At 45.9% G+C, this 20,989-nt stretch overlaps 1 protein-coding gene and 1 long non-coding RNA gene across 2 annotated transcripts in view; one reads left to right on the forward strand and one right to left on the reverse strand.

Annotated features, from left to right (window-relative positions):
• LOC310833437 overlaps positions 1 to 1,463 on the reverse strand; it is a 309,440-nt gene extending 307,977 nt beyond the window's left edge. Inside the window, exon 1 of the long non-coding RNA XR_014558686.1 lies at positions 1,355 to 1,463. This is a non-coding gene — a long non-coding RNA (uncharacterized lncRNA). The remainder of the gene's footprint in view (positions 1 to 1,354) is intronic.
• The window catches only part of LOC310831584 (uncharacterized protein), a 70,473-nt gene that overhangs the window by 27,670 nt on the left and 21,814 nt on the right, over positions 1 to 20,989 (forward strand). The window lies entirely within an intron of this gene.

The raw sequence follows: 20,989 nt of genomic DNA on the forward strand, positions 1-20,989 counted from the left end.
GTAAATACAAATTGAGGAAATGGAAGAAAGAAGAAAAGTAAAATAATAATATGTTAGAATAAATTAAATTAAGTTAAAATGGAGAAGTAAATTAGGTATTTGCTGAGCCAATAATTTAAATTGGAATACAAGAAGGGGAGGTGTGAGGAGGTCTGAGAAACAAGTTAAAAGAAAATAAGTATTTGAACTTTCAGGTGCTTTTAATTGTTTTTTTCCCCTTAAGTTTTGGATCTTTGTACTTTTTTGTTTATTTTTGTTTTTGTTGTTATATGTTTTGTCCTTTTTCGAAAATGCTAATAAATATTCATTAAAAAAAAAGAACTTTGCTTCAGGATGAAAGAAATTGTGCTCTTGCGGTGTAGCAGCAGCAGGAGGCCCCATTAGCTAAAGTGGTGCTTCAGGTTAAGAAAAGTTTTAGGTTAAGAACGGACCTCTGGAACGAATTAAGTACTTAACCAGAGGTACCACTGTATAAGCATGATGAGTGGCTGAACTGGCCACTAACATGACTCCCTCAAGTCCATTGTTCTGAACCGCAGGCCCAAAGGAGAGGTCATGGGAGTGGTTGGGTGCAGGGATAGATAATAAATAAATAAACTTTATTCACATTAGCCAACGGCCATAGCAACATAAAGCAAGCAGTATATGCAAATAAAATATATACAAATAAAAAAGACAACAATGGGTTCAGGGATACCAAAGAAGGATGTCAAAAACATCAGAATGGCCATTTCGAGTGCTTAAAAAAATTCAGGTGCAGACTTGCAACAAATTCCTGGCCTCTGAAGATGCAGGGCACACACTGCAGCAAGGAGATGACTTGTCCACGTTCAAGCAAATGCTCATACATGCTTTATATGCAAAGCAGGATGCGTCACTTTGGCCAGGACTTCCCATCGCTTCACCTGACCAGATGAGGGCATAGGTGGCAAATACCCAAATCTGGCAGATAGTTCCCCTTTCTGGTCTCAGAGCCCAGCCCCCAAGCCCCCAGATAAGGATAACACCAAAGCAAGCCAATTAGCCTATAACAAAGCAAGTGTATGAGCTCATTGCTAAAACGGCCACACATTAATTGAGGGGTTATCTTGACTACCAAGATGGTGTGTAGGGAGCTCACAGAACAGTTCACCCTTGGTTCAACACATGCATTGTATAAAGGCTATTTTTGTGATCGTCTGTGCATCCCCTTATCTCATCCGGAAGTGAATTTGAAGTCGCTAAAGACATTACACGAGTTCATTAAACCCTTGTGTTATAGTACATTGACCCATTGCTAATGTTTCAGAATGACCCGCTGGACACAACGGTCCCTCCCTCCCCTTCTTCAGATAATTGGTAGCAGAGTAAATACCGTATTTTTCGCTCTATAAGACGCACCAGACCACAAGATGCACCTAGTTTTTGGAGGAGGAAAACAAGAAAAAAAATATTCTGAATCTCAGAAGCCAGAACAGCAAGAGGGATCGCTGCGCAGTGAATGCAGCAATCCCTCTTGCTGTTCTGGCTTCTGGGATAGCTGCGCAGTCTGCATTCGCTCCATAAGACGCACACACAATTCCCCTTACTTTTTAGGAGGGAAAAAGTGAGTCTTAATGAGCAAAAAATACGGTAGTTCTTCTTTGCTGCATATCCTCGTAATTCAGCTGCGGGGAAGTGAGAGAAAAGACATTCCATTCCACGAGAGTCAGAATATGACACGGGCACCCTATGTCATCCAAAAATATATATCCCTCCGTCTAATCTAATAAAACACAGAAAAATAGATAACCGCAAGATAAGGCACTCCAAGACAGTTTCTGGGAAGGCGATGGAACACAGGAAAGGATGAGGCCTCCAGGAACTCTTGGGTTCCAATCCATTGGTTTAAACTCAGCAACTCTAAGGCTAAATGAAGGCTGTGTACGCACCATATAAAGGTAAAGGGACCCCTGACGTTTAGGTCCAGTTGAGGCCGACTCTGGGGTTGCGGCGCTCATCCTGCTTTATTGGCCGAGGGAGCCGGCGTACAGCTTCCAGGTCATGTGGCCAGCAGGACTAAGACACTTCTGGAGAACCAGAGCAGCGCATGGAAACGCCGTTTATCTTTCCGCCGGAGCGGTACCTATTTATCTACTTGCACTTTGAGGTGCTTTCGAACTGCTTAGGTGTGCAGGAGCAGGGACTGAGCACGGTTAACCCTCGGGACCAGCACACAAAGTGATCAGAAGTGTGTGGTGCTGAATTCCATCCACAGCTCCCAAGATTCTTGGCGGTGCAGATGGAGGGGAATGAACGATAAATGTGCTTTAAATGTATGTTGCACACACAGGCAGTGCAGGTCCAAGTAGCCAGTCATAGCACATGTGAGGTCCCTTGATAGCACAATCCCATTCAGCTGTGGACTGGCCTATTCTGGACAAGATGTGACCTTGCAGGAGACTTTTGGAGCACAGCTCAAGGTAGAGTTCATTAATGTAACGAGGCCTCCAATTTGCAAAGTTAATGCATGATGGCTGCTCCGGTCAAATCAGGAAGAAACCACTGAAAGCTGGGAGACAGTGGAAGAAGACTGGAAGAAATTTAAAATGTATCTCAAAAATTGTTGTAAAATTGAGGAGGGTTAGATGTCAAGGGGTAAGAAGCAGAGAATTACAGCTGTAACTAATAAATTAAGGAAAACTTAATGAAAGGGAATTAAATGGATAAATGGATTGACGGGTTGCTAAAAAATTGTAAAATAAGGATGCAGTGAAAGGGAGGTATGGGGAAGTCGGATGAAAGAAGGTATACGAAAATAAGATTGTGAAATTATACATGTTTGTTTTTGTTTTAGTTTGTCTTTATTATGTGTTGTGCTTGTCTTTTTTGTATGTGTTTAAAAAATTGAATAAAAAAATATTTTAAAAAAAGAAACCACTGAAAGCTGGGGGATATTATTACTTCTAGCCACAACCAAACATTTTGAGCGTGACAATGGGCGCATTTCAGGTTGTGTACGCAGTTATATATATTTTAATAGTGCATTAGTTTAGGGCTGAGGCGGAAACACTTCTCCAAAGGATATATGCGATTTTGGCAAGCAGATCAGAATAACAGCTGCATGTTGCATGCATGCATACTAATACCCCACAGTAATATATTCCTCATTAAAAAAAACCCACCAGCACTAGAAGTCTCAATTGCTCTTGAGTTATTGTATCTCCCTAGGGAGGTTCGCCTGGTGTCTTCGTTACATATCTTGAAGTGCCAGAGAAAACATTCCTATTCATCCAGACTGATGGTGAACTAAACAATCTGTGGCTCTTAAAACTGTGTCTGGGTGTGTGCGTGTGTATTGTTTTGTTTGTTATTATGCTATTTATGTTATGTGTTCTCATTTGGTATTGTCAGGACTGCCGCTAGGTCCCAGCTCACAGAGGACCAACGCCCAGTGGATATTATATACAAAAGTCTTTATTGAAGTTTAGTTTCCATTTCCAAGCTCTGGGCGCGCAGGCCCACGTCTTAACGCTAGACCGGCTAAGTCCCCTCTGACTCACTGCTCCACCCACACCAGTTTAAGATTCTAGCCCGGCTCCACCTCTTGCGCTGCTCTTTCCTGCGTTGGGTCCTTCTGCCCTCTGGGGTTCCCTCCTTCCTGGACTCCTCTGACGCGGAGCCTCCTGAGTCTTGCCCCTCCCTCCGGCGGGCTTTAGGACCTGGCTCCCTTCCCGGGCTCCCCGCTGTGCCGCGCTCCTGTACATTTGAACTTGGCGCGCGCGCCCAGCCGGTGACTTTCCTTCTGACCGTTTCCCCGCTTCCTGATGTGGGTGTTGCCAAACCTGACTCCTCTCCTCCCTCTGGTGGTGAGGACACTGGTCCCGACTCCTGGGACTCCCCCTCCCCACTGCGCTCTGGTGGAGACGCTGGCCCTGATCTCCAGCTGCTGTTCAGGGACTCCCCGCTGGCCCCTCCCTCTTGAGGTTTCTCCCTTGGAATCTCCCTTGCTCTGGCCACCGGCGCTCCCTTCTGTGAGTCCTCCGATTCGCTAGAGAGGCTTGTGGAATAACTCTGGCCACTGTCACTGCCTGCGCCCCCCTCGTACTCCTCCTCCTCACTCTCCATTTGCTCCCCCTCCTGTGTCTCTCCTTCTGAACCCCTGACAGGTATGTTGTGAACTACCCTGTCATCCTTGAATGAAAGGCAGTATATAAATTGAAATAATAATAATAATAATAATAATAATAATAATAATAATAATAATAATACAGTGGTACCTCTGGTTAAGAACTTACCGTAATTTGTAAAGGAGGTCCGTTCTTAACCTGAAACCATTCTTAACCTGAGGTACCACTTTAGCTAATGGGGCCTCCTGCTGCCGCCACACAATTTCTGTTCTCATCCTGAGGTAAAGTTCTTAACCCGAGGTACTACTTCCGGGTTAGTGGAGTCTGTAACCCGAAGTGTTTGTAACCCGAGGTGTTTGTAACTCGAGGTACCACTGTAATATCAGCAGTTGGTTTAGTTCCATGGCTCAGGATAGCTCAGTCAGTAGAGCATGAGAGTCTTAATTTAAGGGTCATAGGTTCGAGTCTCACATTGGGGAAAAGATTATGGCATTGCAGGGGGTTGGACTTGATGACCCTCACGGCTCCCTTCCAATGCTTCCATACCCTCCAACATTTCTTCAGTGAAGATAGGGATGTTGTAAGGAAAAGTGGGACATTCCAGGATCAAATCAGAAACTGGGACGGCTTCTGTAAATCTGGGAATGTCCCTGGAAAATAGGGACACTTGCTACAATTATATGATTCTATTTTTGTTGTTTTGTTGTCATGAGGTGGCCAAAGTACTGGAGCCTCAGCTTCAGGATCTGTCCTTCCAGTGAGCACTCAAGGCAGATTTCCTTCAGAATGGATAGGGTTGATCTTCTTGCAGTCCATGGGACTTTCACAATTAAGTCAACGGTTGGGTGTTCTTTCTTGTTTTTTGGTTCTGACAATAACAGCCACAAACTTGCTTCCTGTTTGGGACACTTACCCATATACAAAGTTTCTGTGGAAAATCACAAGCATCCCTCTTTGGTAACCCTCATTCCTGACCAGATTCCTAGGCAGATAGCTTAGCCTTCCATAAAAACTTTCTCCTTCTTCCCCCTGCCTCTCCACATACTCCGTGATCCTGATTAAGAATGCTTTGGATGGGGTTTTTGATTTACAGAGACTTTTCGGGAGGTAGTCATCAATGTATTGTAGGTTGTGCAATCAAATTAATAAATGCCAGATATTTTGATTTCCCTCTAGAAAGCAAGCAAGAAAGAAAGCTGCCAACTTTAAAAATGGCCATGAGAGAAATATAATCTTCTAACTATAGGTCTGACAGACGTGGTGCTCATGTTTTGCACTAACGAGGGATACATGAATCAGTTTAACACCAATAGAATATATTTATTTTGAGTTTGCCAAAAGGCTGGTTTATCTGGAAGCACCTCAATATTCCTTCACCAGGCCTATTGGCAACATGTAACAATCTGCTTTATTTTTGGAATGGACAGGAACCGAACACACTGGAATGTGATGCAATAACAAAAGAAGTTCGTGGTGAAGGATTAGCTCCTTTCCACTCAAGCTATTGAGCTATCTGCACTTTCAGACCCGAAATATTCTGCCTCCGCTTTGCTAGTGGAACAACTGCTACATTTAATGCATGCTCATCAACAACCTCAGATATGCAGATGACACAACCTTGATGGCAGAAGGTGAGGAGGAATTAAAGAACCTTTTAATGAGGGTGAAATAGGGGAGCGCAAAATATGGACTGAAGCTGAACATCAAAAAAACGAAGATCATGGCCACTGGGCCCATCACCTCCTGGCAAATAGAAGGGGAAGAAATGGAGGCAGCGAGAGATTTCATTTTCTTGGGCTCCATGATCATTGCAGATGGTGACAGCCACCACGAAATTAAAAGATGCCTGCTTCTTGGGAGAAAAGCAATGACAAACCTAGACAGCATCTTAAAAAGCAGAGACATCACCTTGCCAACAAAGGTCTGTATAGTTAAAGCTATGGTTTTCCCAGTAGTGATGTATGGAAGTGAGAGTTGGACCATAAAGAAGGCTGATCGCTGAAGAATGGATGCTTTTGAATTATGGTGCTGGAGGAGACTCTTGAGAGTCCCATGGACTGCAAGAAGATCAAACCTATCAATTCTTAAGGAAATCAGCTCTGAGTGCTCACTGGAAGGACAGATCGTGAAGCTGAGACTCCAGTACTTTGGTCACCTCATGAGAAGAGAAGACTCCTTGGAAAAGACTCTGATGTTGGGAAAGATGGAGGGCACAAGGAGAAGGGGACGACAGAGGACAAGATGGTTGGACAGTGTTCTCGAAGCTTCCAGCATGAGTTTGACTAAACTGCGGGAGGCAGTGGAAGACAGAAGTGCCTGGCGTGCTCTGGTCCATGGGGTCATGAAGAGTCGGACACGACTAAACGACTAAACAACAACAACAGCATGGGAGGGGTGGGGGGTAAGGTAAATATAAAGGTGGCAGGAAAATGAGAAGTCCATGGAAACAGCTCTCCCTAGACTGCGCCAGTAATGACATTCTTAGTGGATAGGTAGATCTTTGGGTAGGTTTTTACATGGCAGAGAACCTATACTCAGAGATCTGGAGGCTGCCCAGTTTCACTTTCTAGTCACTCCGAGAGGGAGAAGACAATGGGAAATGATTTATAATGAATTGAAAAAAAAGTTTACAATTACTTTCCTAAAAAAACTCCAGGGCCCTTTTTGTTGGAGGATAACCCAGACTGGGGACGTGGGGGGCACTGTGGTCTAAACCACTGAGGCTAGGGCTTGCCGATCAGAAGGTCGGTGGTTCAAATCCCCGCGACGGGGTGAGCTCCCGTTGCTCGGTCCCTGCTCCTGCCCACCTAGCAGTTCAAAAGCATGTCAAAGTGCAAGTAGATAAATAGGTACCACTCTGGGGGGAAGGTAAACGGCGTTTCCATGCGCCGCTCTGGTTCTCCAGAAGCGGCTTAGTCCTGCTGGCCACATGACCCGGAAGCTGTACGACGGCTCCCTCAGCCAATAAAGCGAGATGAGCGCCGCAACCCCAGAGTCGGTTACGACTGGACCTAATGGTCAGGGATCCCTTTACCTTTTAACCCAGACTGAAATTCCCATGGGGAATTCCCAGAAAAGGTTGTTTATCTATGCAACAGCTGCGGCCCGTGTTTTGTTAGCCCCCAAATGGAAAGTGAGTGAGGTCCCAACCAAAGAGGATTGGCAACTTAAGTTGACAGAATATGCACAATTTGCAGATTTATCATCTAGAATAAGAGAGCAAGAAGAACATATGTTTAAAGAAGATTGGAAAACATTTGTTGGATATATGGAAAATAACTGTATATAGCTGAAAATGCTGGCAGCATTGAGATAAATTCAACAGAGTAAATGATTTCCATCGAGTTTGTAGTAAATAATATACAAGAGAAGACAGTACGTAGACAACTAAAAGCAGGGACATTTCTGCTCCCGACATACTTCCTTCTCTTGTATATTCTTTACTACAAAGCTCGATGACTAAGCTCTTTAGCAACGAAACATCAGATTACCGGAACGACGTCCAAGCACTGAACCACTGGTATACCACTTGTGATATTTGTTGTTGTTTAGTCGTTTAGTCGTGTCCGACTCTTCGTGACCCCATGGACCAGAGCATGCCAGGCACTCCTGTCTTCTACTGCCTCCCGCGGTTTGGTCAAACTCATGCTGGTAGCTTCACGAACACTATCCAACCATCTCGTCCTCTGTCGTCCCCTTCTCCTTGTGCCCCCCATCTCCTTTTGCCCCCATCTTTCCCAACATCAGAGTATTTTCCAGGGAGTCTTCTCTTCTCATGAGGTGCCCAAAGTACTGGAGTCTCAGCTTCAGGATCTGTCCTTCCAGTGAGCACTCAGAGCTGATTTCCTTAAGAATGGATAGGTTTGATCTTCTTGCAGTCCATGGGACCCTCAAGAGTCTCCTCCAGCACCATAATTCAAAAGCATCAATTCTTTTGCAATCAGCCTTCTTTATGGTCTAGCTTTCACTTCCATACATCACTACTGGGAAAAGCATAGCTTTTACTATACGGACCTTTGTGATATTTTGTGATATTACCACTTTGTGATATTACCACTGGTATATTACAAGCAAACACTTCATTTACTGTGTTTGCAATTGTTTAAGATAAAAACAACTTTTGCCATTTTTATGGATGTTTATTGTATGTTTATTTACCTTGGTGATATTATCTAGCATATCTGTCTTGGCAGCTGTGTACCTGGAGCTCTGCCAAGTCCTGTCGCTCTCAGGCATTGGCTCTTCTTTGGTATAGGACCGCCCCCTAAACATGGCTTCCAAAGCCCTATTGCTTTAAATCATTTCTTCTCACTGAGTCTGGGTTGAAGGAAAAGACACCCACACACTTAAGAGTTCCACAGAAGACTGTTTGCTCAGGCTTGCGGTTACAGTGAATAATATAATCACACCTCTATCTACTGAATCATCTCCAACACATTTTTTCCAGTCGTAAACACACTGCCGAAGTGGAAATATTTGATCTTTTTATAGCAGGCTAGGGTTTGTTGTTTTTCGTCTTGTGTGCATTTCCTAATACTTGGGTATGTGTGGCCTGTAATCCAATTCTCCTCAGAATTAACATGGTGCCCAAGAGCTAGGAGTCTTAAATCTACCTAAAGATGTGAGTGAGGTGACAATTTTAAATCTGAATTTAAATACACATGAATAATGCATTTTCCAATGCTGCGCTGGCACAGCTTTTCTAGTGGACAATATGGGATGTGGCACAAGAAGTTGAATCACTGGAATGTGTTGAGCATCTGATTTTTGTTCCCTCTCCTCCTCCTCCTCCTGCTGCTGCTGTCATTGGGATAAATCCAGAGGTGTCGTGCCATGTTTGCCCCAAAGTTGCCTAGCAACCGAAACATGCCTGCCCTTTCTTTGCTTTGGCACAGCAAAATCGGAGGCTAGTTCTGGACTGATGTGCTGCTGCCGAGGAAGGCACAGAGGAAGACTGCGAGGGGTGGGAAGGAAATAAAAGGATGCTGTTTTGTTGGGTGAGGTGAGCAGAGCAGCGAAAGGGAGGGAACATCTCACAGGCAAGGTGTGCCTGCGCTAGGAAGGTTCACCACCTAGAGGCACAGGGGTCCAGTTTAAGCCCCCCAAGGGCCAATCAGCTGCCAGCTGCCAATCAGGAGCCAATGGCTGCCTTTTGCAGAAATGCAACATTGCATACGCATAGTAGGAGAAATTAGGCAGGATCAGCATCAAAAAGCAGGCAAATTTCCAGGAGGGTTTTGAAAAAACCTGAAAACTGTTATGACAATTAGGTTTGGAAAAATGTGCCCATCCCTAGGCTCGGTTCAGCACATTTGAGCACAGAGTTGTCCCCTGACAGACTGTCCTGAATTTAGCCATGTCTCGCTGTGGGTTAAACCACAGAACCTAGGACTTGCCGATCAGAAGGTCAGTGGTTCGAATCTCCACAACGGGGTGAGCTCCCGTTGCTCTGTCCCAGCTCCTGCCCACCTAGCAGTTTGAAAGCATGTAAAAGTGCAAGTAGATAAGAAGGTACCGCTCCGGCAGGAAGGTAAACGGCGTTTCTGTGCGCTGCTCTGGTTTGCCAGAAGTGGCTTAGTCATGCTGGCCACATGACCCGGAAGCTGTACGCCGGCTCCCTCAGCCAATAAAGCAAGATGAGTGCCGCAACCCCAGAGTCAGCCACGACTGGACCTAACAGTCAGGGGTCCTTTACCTTTAGCTTACATATTCAGAAAAGGCCTCTCCATACTGCACTACCCTATAAGCAACAGGAATACAAAAAAACCACACTTGTTTCAATCCTAGGGGTGTGGGTTTGCGTGCTGTAGCCTTGTAATCAAATCTTCCCATCTCAATAGCTGAGAATTACCGTGAATTATTGTTATCTCATTCATTCCCACATCCTTTCCTTTGTGTCGATAATATAATTTCTCACATAAGCAGACTGAGGATATCGAAGTCATAGCATAAGACAATTTAATAATTGGGGGGAGGGGGAATTGCAGTTGAAACAAAAGAAAAATTGTACTAGTATGAGTAACCTTCCACAAGGAAAATGAAATATAGTTTTGCAATAGGTCCCACTAGTCCACTATTTTAGAATAGAGATCCCAGCTGTCTTGTAACCATAGCAGCACATCTGCTCTGTTAAAATATACTGTGTCTATTTATTCACAATGCCGCTCTAAACTCTAACAGACAGACAGCGCTGTGAGCTCTTAAACACTGAATCTGAACCACTGAATAATCTAAATGCATCCAATAATTAAACCAAGAAGCTGGATTATTTCTTAGTGGCTGCTCCTTGATCACCTGAAACAACCATCCTAAGCATACCATTGTTAAAAGCGTATCTCTCCGTTATGCTTAAATCCTTTGACAGCCCCCCGAGTCAAAGGAAATGTGTGGATCTAAAAACCCACTTGAGATTCTGACACATCCCATAGAAGATCAGGAAAAAAACCCCATTCCTTCCTGGAGCTTCTCTCAGCAACACCCTCAACCCTTTCTCGCCACTAGCTGATGCCACAGGACCATAGCTGTCAATCGTCCCTTATTTGGCGGGACAGTCCCTTATCCCAGCGCCATGTCCTGCTGCTATTCCTTATTGATGATGTCCCTTAAATTTCCCGGGTTTCAAAGGAAGCAGCTCCTCTCTCTCCCTCCCTGCTGGCCAGGGAGGAGGGAGGCTCCAACTGTGTTGCTTGGCTGTGTTGCTCACCCAATAAGGAGTCTAAGAACGACTGGGGGGTGGAGCTTGCATGCCTTGTGCCGATCAAATCGGCCACGTTGCCTGGAGACTCACCTTTGCTCAGCGCTTCCCAGCGGAGAGGTGATGGTGGTTTTCCTTGCTGCATCCCCTTTGCTGGGTTGCTGTGCTGTGGGAACCACCACTTGAGGCTTCGTTTGGCTGCTGGTTAGCTAAAATCCCTTATTTTGGCTGCTGATCCCTTATTTTTGAGTCTGCTGGTCCCTTGTTCTCAAATCTGTAAGTTGACAGCTATGCACAGAACCCAATCTGAGGTGAATGAGCTCTGGCTGTGCCCCCAGGAAGGAATACATCCCTCTGTCCTGAATATTCTGACATTCAGCAAGGAGTTGGAGCCTGTGGCTGTTGTTGCATCTGCTAACGTCCTTTTTCTGACTTCTGGGGTTGGTTTCAATCCCTTTTTTACTGGTTTACTTCCAGTCCACTCAAGTTGGAGACCAGAGTGCTTCCTGGCTTTTATTCCCTCCATCCCCAGAAAGAAAGAAACGGATCTCTACATTTGCACATCCAAGGCAGCATAAATATAATATAAAGTGACTAATTTAATACTGCTTGTAACGAAATCCAATTAAAAGAATAATATACTTGGGGCAGGGGGAGAGGAATCGACTCAGTTACAACACTTCCCTAATGGCCTTCTGGAGAGTTCTCTTCCTCTTCAGGATGAAACCAGACCTGTCATTATTTTAAATTACTTGCTGCATTCTCCAGTACCCAGAATCCTCATCTGCTCCAATAATTGCAAGTCACTGTGAGCACAGTATGAATCAAAATGACTGGGAGATTTTTCTCTGATTTCCCAATTTTGGAAGGCATATTTCCCTCCATTGTGTTCTGCAGCCGACAGACGAAATTACCTCGATTAGCATGGGCATTAAAATACTGAGGAGCGGAGACATTACAAATGATGGATTTGGGCATGTGTTTGAAGTGGTAGCAGCTCCTCCTGAAACGTGCTACTACCTGGGGCTGGTGGAAATTGTTTTCAAAAAACCCCTGGACTGCAGGGCTCCAGTAGCACAAGTCAGCAACGCTAGTGCTGTCACTAGTTTGTCGCTAGTGAAACAAGGTCTCATTCAGAATAGTGTTATAAGAAAAAACTGCTCCTTTTCCCTTATGGCATATCCAAGAGCCCGTATAGAGTCCTTAAGTGGGTTCTGTATCCGTAGGAGAAAATAACAGAGGCCAACCAGAGAATATTGAGAAGCGAAGCAGCTAGTAAGCCTGGTCTTTATTAAACTGTTGCAACAGGGTGCTCATCCCCTACCCAACACAAGAGGGAGGAGGAACCCAGAACAATGGTGTGCAAGCCCTTATATAGACTTTTGAAATTGCCACCCTGTAGCTCAAGACCCCCCCCCCCAATACATCATACATACATCACAGAAGGGGCAGTCTACAGCAGAATCCTGTCCAGCAGGAAACCTGTTAATGGGTTTACCTGGACAGCCTGGACATTATTTTGTGATGGTAAATACTTAGTATCCGAATCTCTTACGCATATTTGTCCAAAGACAATTGGACAGCTTTTCCCATTTCCTTCCTCCTTGCAGAGAAATATTTGAGGTCAATTTGGGAGAGTCAAAATGGCTTCAGGATTGTTCTGTACTATTTCAGACATGTGGTTTATATACTTATGCATGTGTTTGCCTGGTACATTTATGAACATTTATTTTATATCCTAGACGCTATAATTCTCGTAACACTAGCATGAATTTCAAGAGGCATGTGTGAAGGGGGGGGGGGGCTTCACATTTAAATGCCGGCCAAACCATAGCTGTCAACTTTCAGATTTGAAAATAAGGGATCAGCAGCCTCACCTGTCCCGGGGACAGTCTACGGGATATCTAACAATCCGGGATAGCAGCGGGAAGCAGCGGGAAACGGCGCTGGAATAAGGGAATTTCCCACAAATATAGGGAAGGTTGACAGGTATGGCCAAACTGTATTTCCCTACCCTTCTCAAACTGTAGTCAAATCCTGAATTTCCTTGGGCTGGGTGCCTAGGTTGCTTTCCTACCTTTGCTGATGGCAGTTTGAGTGCTTTGGACGATCCAATCATTATGCCACTCTCAGAATAAGGCTAAAGTTCAGTCCAAGCGCAGCTAAACACTGCCAGGCACAATCATTTCAAATTCCTCTAAGATTTGTTGGCGAAAATTCCCTCAAAATTCCTGCTGGCTATATCGGGGGTCCAAGTTCTAAAACACTCAAGTGCAACAGTTCCCATTAATGAATGATTGCTGTAGTTTCCCCTCTTGAGAGCTCCAAATAACATAGTCTGTACGATGCCAAGTCTTTATTGCTATAATATTCCGAAGTTGATGAGCACATTTATTGTATGGCCTATGTACTCCATCTGTTGGTGACAGATGTGCACTGCATCCTAAACAATTCTTGTTGCTAAATTGGATCTATTAAGGCAGGAATCATACAATCAGTACATTGTTTTCTTGGTATTCGCACTCTCTTAAACTTCCTTAAAGCAAGAGTCTGCTTCTGTTCTGGATTTATTTGGGCTTGTTCTGAATGTTGTTGCCTACAGTGATGATCATACGCATAGCTGTCAACCGTCCCTTATTTGGTGGGGAAACTCCCTTATCCCAGCGCCGTGTCCCGCTGCTGTCCCTTATTGATGATGTCCCTTAAATTTCCCGGGTTTCAAAGGAAGCAGCTCCTCTCCCCCCCTCCCTGCCAGCCAGGGAGGAGGAAGGCTCCAACTGTGTTGCTTGGCTGTGTTGCTCACCCAATAAGCAGTCTAAGAACGAATGGGGGTGGAGCTTGCATGCCTTGTGCCAATCTAATCAGCCGCGTTGCCTGGGGACTCACCTTTGCTCAGCGCTTCCCAGCGGAGAGGTGACAGTGGTTTTCCTTGCTGCATCCCCTTTGCCGGGTTGCTGCGCTTTGGGAACCACCACTTGAGGCTTTGTTTGGCTGCTGGCTGGGCTTCCTGCCTTTGGCCCGGAGGGGCTCAGAAGTTGAACATACCTGTGCTGGGAAAATCCCTTATTTTGGCTGCTGATCCCTTATTTTCGAGGCTGCTGGTCCCTTATTTTCAAATCTGTAAGTTGACAGTTATGATCATACGTTTCAACTAATTACCCAAATGCTCTTTTGCATGGAGCACTGTGGAGTAGCCATTATTGGCACTTTGATATAAGATCCATAAATATGACATCTTGGATTTCAGCCATCCTGACTTAAGAACAAGTTGTTGTGTGTTATCGGTATCGTGACTTCCTAAATACAGAATCTGATGGGGCTGCTAGTTGACTTGTTTTTTCAACACAGACCACGGAGCAGAACCCCTTTGCCCCATTTTGGGGGGCAGCAGGCTAGTTTGGGGACTCAGGGCAGGCCAGAGGGTCCCCAGCTCTGTCTTCCAACTAGGGATGGGAAATAAATTTGGTCCAATTCTCATTTTAATGCAAATCCGCCTAACTCACACTTCCTGAAACAATATGTGAACCCAGCCACAGACAGCCTTCAAAATACAGTGGACGCTCGGGTTGTGAACATGATCCGTGCGGGATGCATGTTTGCAACCTGCAGTGTTCGCAACCCGCAGTGGCGCATCTGTGCATGTGCGGGTTGCGATTCGGCTCTTCTGCACATGTACAAAACGTGATTTAGTGCTTCTGCGCATGCGCGGCCCCCAAACCCGGAAGTAACCAGTACTTCCGGGTTTCGGTGGGTCCGTAACCTGAAAAAACACAACCTGAAGAGTCTGTAACCTAAGGTATGACTGTACATGTATTACTGTGTGTGAGAGAGTTGTTAGGGAGGAGTGGTACCTCTGGTGTGGTCTTTCTGGGGTAGTTTGTAAACCCTTGGTCCCCACCCAGCACTCAGCTCTCACCTGTGGTTCCTAGAAGCTGTCAGCATGTGACAGTGGCCACAATCCTGGAAACGGCTTTGGCTGCCCGACTAAACTGGGTGAGGGTATCCATTGGGTTTCAAACCCTCCGTGAGTTAGGGACTTGCCCTGCATGTGAAGACAGGTTCTGGCTGGTTGAGTGGACGGGACCAATAGTGGGTCCAACAGTCAAGATGGCAGTTTCTGCACGTGATGCAAAGGGAAGTGAAGGGCAGATGGGATTCATCAACTTGCGAAGGTAGCCTATCTAGAAGAAAGCCAGCTCAGATCGCAAATGTCTGCTGCCTTGTGGGATATATCTGGGAGAAGAAAAGGCCGAGTAAACCCTACACAAATCCAGAGTGGAGTCCCTAAAATGGTTGGGTGGAGCCTTGTACGTTTCTATAAACTTATTGTCCCATCTTGTTGTTCATTCATTCATTCATTCATTCATTCATTCATTCATAGGGTTCTACACTGTTCTTGACGCCTCCCTTTCCATGGCACCTGAAATTTGTAATGGAGGTGCCAGGCAAGCCTCCCTGGGGAGGGCATTCGTCAAGTGGGGAGCCACTGCAGAAAAGGCTCCTTCACATGTTGCTGCCTTCTGGATCTCTCGTGGAGGAGGCACATGAAGAAGGGCCTCAGGTCAAATGATCCAGATCAGTTCATATGAGGAGAGGCAGTCCTTTAGGTATTGTGGTCCTGAGCCATTTAGGGCTTTATGGGTCAAAACCAGTACTTTGAATTGGGCCTAGAAAGTATTTGGCAGCCAGTGAAGTTGGGCCAGGATTGGCATTATATGCTCAAAATGTCTTGGCTTGGTGAGCATCTGACTGCTGAATTCTGCACCGGCTGAAGTTTCTGAACTGTCTTCAGAGGCAGCCCTACGTATAGCACGTTGCAGTAATCTAACTGTAATGGTTGTAAGGGGTTACTTGTGCGTAAGTTGCCTGCTAGTTGTGTCCGATTGCCTGGTTCACCATGCCTTGGCTGACAGCCCACACTCCGTGGCCGGTCAGTCGCTTGCAGAATCTGTCAGTGGGCGTTTCTTGAACCTTTTCCAGCATAAGAGCTGTTTGACCCCAAGTCTCCTCCTATTTTCCCTGCGCGGAACTCGTCTGCGCAAGTAAGGGGAAGGCAGGGGTGTGCCAGCGCTCTCTCCACTAGTCTCTGATGCAGGGTCTTGGAGACCAGTCTCCAATTCCTCCATCTCCCTCCCTTCTCTACTGGTGTCGCGCTGAATTCCTTCCCCCCTGCTGGTCCCCTCTCCGGCATCGCTCTGGAGCCCTGCCTCCGCCTCTCGCTCTGATGTCAGTTCCCTGACATCCACCTTCCCCCCAGGACCCCCTCCACCCCCGGCCCGACCCGGTGACGTAACCTTGTCCCCCTCTTCAGCCGACGATGCAGGGAACCCCCGAAAGGAGCTGCCGTCGTTGTCCGAGGACTCAAACCCCGCTTCCCACCCACTCCGATTTCTTCGTGCGGGACGGGCTTCCCAGTCTGATTCCTCCTCTCCTGACGCTTCCCCTCCTTCCTCTTCGGAAGCTGGGAAACCCGCAAAATCCTCCTCTTCCTCATTGGTGGTGGCAAATTGCTCCTCCCAGAATCTCTCCAGGGGTTTGGGCTTCCTCGGATACCTGTTGTGGAACTCTTCTACCAGATACTCATCATCTACCTCCCCCGCGGGAACCCACGTGTTTTCAGACTCGGGTTCCCCTTCCCACGCTACCAGGTACTCCACCTGCCGCCCCCGCCATCGCGAATCCAGGATCTCCATCACCTGGTGGTGGTGTTCCCTTTCCTCCACTTGTGCGTGTGTGAGCCCTTCCCCTACTTCCCCCCGGACCCTCCACTCCCCCCTGTACAGTGAGAGCAGTGACCTATGGAACACCGGGTGGATTTTCATGCTGTCTGGCAATTTGAGCCGGAATGCCACCGGGTTCACTTGGTGTGTTACCTCGAAGGGCCCCAGCCGTTTTGGCCGTAGTTTCTTACATCCTCCCTTGAAGGGTAGGCCTTGGGTGGATAACCACACCCGGTGCCCCACCCTTATAGTGTCCCCTTCCCGGCGACGTTTGTCTGCTTGCCTCTTGTACACTTCCTTGGCCCTTTCCAGGTTCATCTTAAGCTGCTGGTGCAGGGCTTCCATTTCTTCCACGAACTGCTCTGCAGCAGGTACGCTCCATCCTTCCTCCCCCCTCCCGGGAAAGGCCCTGGGATGGCACCCATAGTTAGCCATGAACGGGCTCATCCCCGTGGACACATGCTCAGCATTGTTATACGCGAACTCCGCTAGTGCTAGCTTTCTACCCAATCGTTCTGTCTCTCGTTGACGTAGCAGTGCAGGTATTTCTGTAAAATGCTTTTCGCCCTCTCTGCTTGCCCGTTGGTCTCCGGGTGTCTCGCCGTCGAGAATCCCACCTCCACCTGTAATAAGTTCATGAGCCTCCTCCAGAACCTCGAGGTAAATTGTTTCCCTCGGTCGGAGATAACCCTCGAAGGAGCCCCATGCAACCTGAAGATGTGATCCACAAACAACCGGGCGGTTTCCTCGGCCGTTACTGCATGTGAACATGCTATAAAATGGCACATTTTGGTTAGCAGATCTACTACTACCATGACTGCTGTTTTCCCTCTGGATTTGGGTAAATCTGTCATGAAATCGATCGACACCACCTCCCATGGTCTTCCCGGTGTGGGTAAGGGTTCCAGTAACCCTGTCGGGGCCGCCCTCTCCCCCTTGGCCCGTTGGCAGCGGTCACAGCCACGTACATACTCTCGTACATCTTCCCTCACCCTTGGCCACCAGAACTGCCTAGTAACCAGTAACATCGTTTTGTGTTGCCCAAAGTGCCCCGCTGTTGGGTTGTCATGAAGCTGTTTGAGCACTCTTTCCCGCAAGGCTTCCCCGGTCACATACATTGCTCCCTTGTAGTACAGCAGTCCTTCCCTTTCCTCAAAGCCTCCCTGGTCTCCCCTCACTTCCCTGAGGTCTCTGATTCTGGTTTGGGCAAATTCGTCTTGGCGAATCAGCGCGGTCAGTTCTCATTTCCCAACCAACGCTCCCCCACACACCCATCATTCCTCTGGGAATACGTGTCTTACTTCCGGCGGTCCTTCTCCTTCCATGTACTCCGGCTTCCGGGACAGTGCGTCTGCCCTCATGTTCTCTTCTCCTGGCACGTACTTGATCTCAAAGAAGAACTTGGAGAACTCCTGTGCCCATTGAATCTGTCTCTGGTTGAGCACTCGAGCCGTTCTCCAATATTCCAAGTTCTTGTGATCCGTGCACACCTGAATTTTGTGCTGAGCCCCTATTAGTAGGTGTCTCCACTGCCGAAAGGCTACGTAAATTGCTAGCAGTTCACGATCATACACCGTGTAGTTTTGTTCCGATTTGCTCAGTTTCCGCGAGTAGAAGGCACACGGTCTCCAGGTGTGTTGGCTCCCTCCCAGCTGCAGCAACACCGCTCTCACCGCCCAGTCTGATGCGTCTGTTTCCAGCCTCATCGGCTTCTGTAGATCCATGTGCAGGAGCTGTTCCTCCGAGGCAAACGCCTTCTTTAGCCTCTCGAAGGATCGTTGGGCACTTTCAGTCCAGACAAACATTTTTTTGCTACTGAGACAATCCGTGATGGGTGCGGTCAAGTGGGCGAAGTTCTTGATGAACTTCCGGTAGAAGTTGCCGAACCCTAGGAACCTCTGCACATCCTTCCGGGTTTTGGGGGTCTTCCATTCTAGCACTGCCTGCACCTTGCTGGGGTCCATGGCTAGGCCCTTGTCTGATAACTTGTATCCCAGAAATTCCACTTCTCTGGCGTGAAACTGGCACTTCTCCAGCTTGACCCACAACTGATGCCTCTGCAGCCGCTTTAGCCCTTCCCTGACATCCTGGACATGCTGCTTTTCATTGTCCGAATAGATCAGGACGTCGCCCAGAAATGCTACGCAGTTCTTGTACAGCAGGGGTCCCAGCACATGGTGCATGAAGCTTTGAAAACAGGCTGAGCCCGACTGTAATCCAAATGGCATAACTAGGTACTCAAAGGCCCCAAGGGGGGTAAACATGGTGGTTTTCCATTCGTCCCCCTCCCTCATTCTAATCAAATTGTACGCTCCCCTGAGGTCCAGCTTGGTAAAGATCTTCCCCTTCCTTACCTGAGTTAGAATATCATCAATTCTGGGCATTGGGAAGGTCACGGGTTCCGATACGAGGTTTATTTTTATTTTTTATAATATTTATTAAATTTTTGTTTGACAATAAAGATATATAAAAAAACATACCAAATTCAGATATCCTCATTTCATAAACATCCTTGGACTTCCTCACGCCTCTTGTTCCTACTCTCTAAACTCATAAGTTTTACCAGCAAATTATTAACTTAATTTAATTTGTCTATTAAAATTTTCCAATATTCAAATCTCAAATTTAATCTTTTAAATTTCTCTTGTCAAAGGTTAATTATAGAGTACCCTTTATCCACAATTTATCTTATTTTTCAATTACATTAACTTTTACACATATAGATTATTAATTTGTTGGAGCCCTGATGTTGCAGATCTTACATTTTTCTTAACATTCATACAGTTTACAATGCTTTTGTAGATAGTCTTTAAACTTCTTCCAGTTCTCCTCCTCCAATTCTTCTCCCTGGTTTCGGATTCTGCCGGTCATCTCATCCAGTTCCATATAGTCCATCAGTTGCATCTGCCATTCTTCCAGTGTGGGCAAATCTTGAGTTTTCCAGCCCTTAGCAATGAGTATCCTTGCTGCTGTTGTGGCATACATAAAAAAAGTTTGATCCTTCTTTTGCACACTCTGGCCGACAATGCCCAGGAGGAAGGCCTCTGGTTTCTTAAGAAAGGTGTACTTAAATACCTTTTTCAGCTCGTTATATATCATTTCCCAGAAAGCCTTCACTCTAGGGCACGTCCACCAGAGGTGAAAGAATGTTCCTTCAGCCTCTTTACACTTCCAACATTTATTATCAGGCAAATGATATATCTTAGTAAGCTTGACTGGGGTCATGTACCACCTGTATATCATTTTCATAATGTTTTCTTTCAGGGTATTACATGCCGTAAATTTCATACCGGTGGTCCATAACTTTTCCCAGTCAGCAAACATGATGTTGTACCCTATGTCCTGTGCCCATTTTATCATAGCTGATTTGACCGTTTCATCCTGTGTATTCCATTTTAGCAGCAAATTATACATTCTTGAAAGTGTCTTAGAGCTGGGTTCTAACAGTTCTGTTTCTAACTTTGATTTTTCCACCTGGAATCCTAATTTTTTATCTAACTTAAAAACTTCTTTAATCTGAGCGTAATGTAACCAATTTCGCACTTTCCCCTTTAGTTTGTCCATACTCTGCAGTCTCCAGTTGTCACCATCTTTTTCTATTATTTCCCAATATTTCGGCCATTTGGCCTCCATATTGAGTCTTTTCGGGGCCTTAGCCTCCATTGGTGATAGCCACCTTGGGGTTTTATTTTCCAATAAGTCCTTATATTTTGACCAGACATTAAACACTGCTTTTCTGACAACATGGTTCTTGAAAGCCTTATGTATTTTAACCTTGTCATACCACAGATATGCATGCCAACCAAACGCATTATTAAATCCTTCCAAATCTAAAACATCAGTGTTTTCAAGAAGTAGCCAATCTTTCAACCAGCAAAAGGCTGCTGATTCATAATACAACTTTAAGTCTGGCAGGGCAAAGCCCCCTCTTTCTTTGGCATCAGTTAATATCTTAAACTTGATTCTGGGCTTTTTGCCCTGCCAGACAAATTTAGAAATATCTCGTTGCCACCTCCCAAAACACTCCATTTTGTCCACTATTTGCAAAGTTTGGAATAAAAACAACATCTTTGGCAATACATTCATCTTGACAGCAGCAATACGTCCTGACAAGGAAAGTTTCAATCTTGACCAGACATCTAGGTCTTTTTTAATTTCAGACCAACATTTTTCATAATTATCTTTAAATAAATTTCTGTTCTTCACTGTTATATTTACCCCTAGATATTTGACTTTTTTGACCACATTTAATTCTGTCTCTTTTTGAAACCTTTCTGACTCTAAAGAAGTCAAATTTTCCCCCAAAACCTTAGTTTTTTGCTTATTAAGTTTAAATCCTGCCACTCGACCAAATTCCTGAATCAGTTGCAGTACCCTTTTAGTACTAGGCTCTGGCTCCTGTAGGGTCAAGACTAGGTCATCTGCAAATGCTTTCAGTTTATATTGTTTCGCTCCGACCTGGATACCTTCCACCAACCGGTCTCCTC

Source organism: Podarcis gaigeae (assembly GCF_964106915.1).
Source record: "Podarcis gaigeae genome assembly, chromosome: 1".
Taxonomy (NCBI): domain Eukaryota; kingdom Metazoa; phylum Chordata; class Lepidosauria; order Squamata; family Lacertidae; genus Podarcis; species Podarcis gaigeae.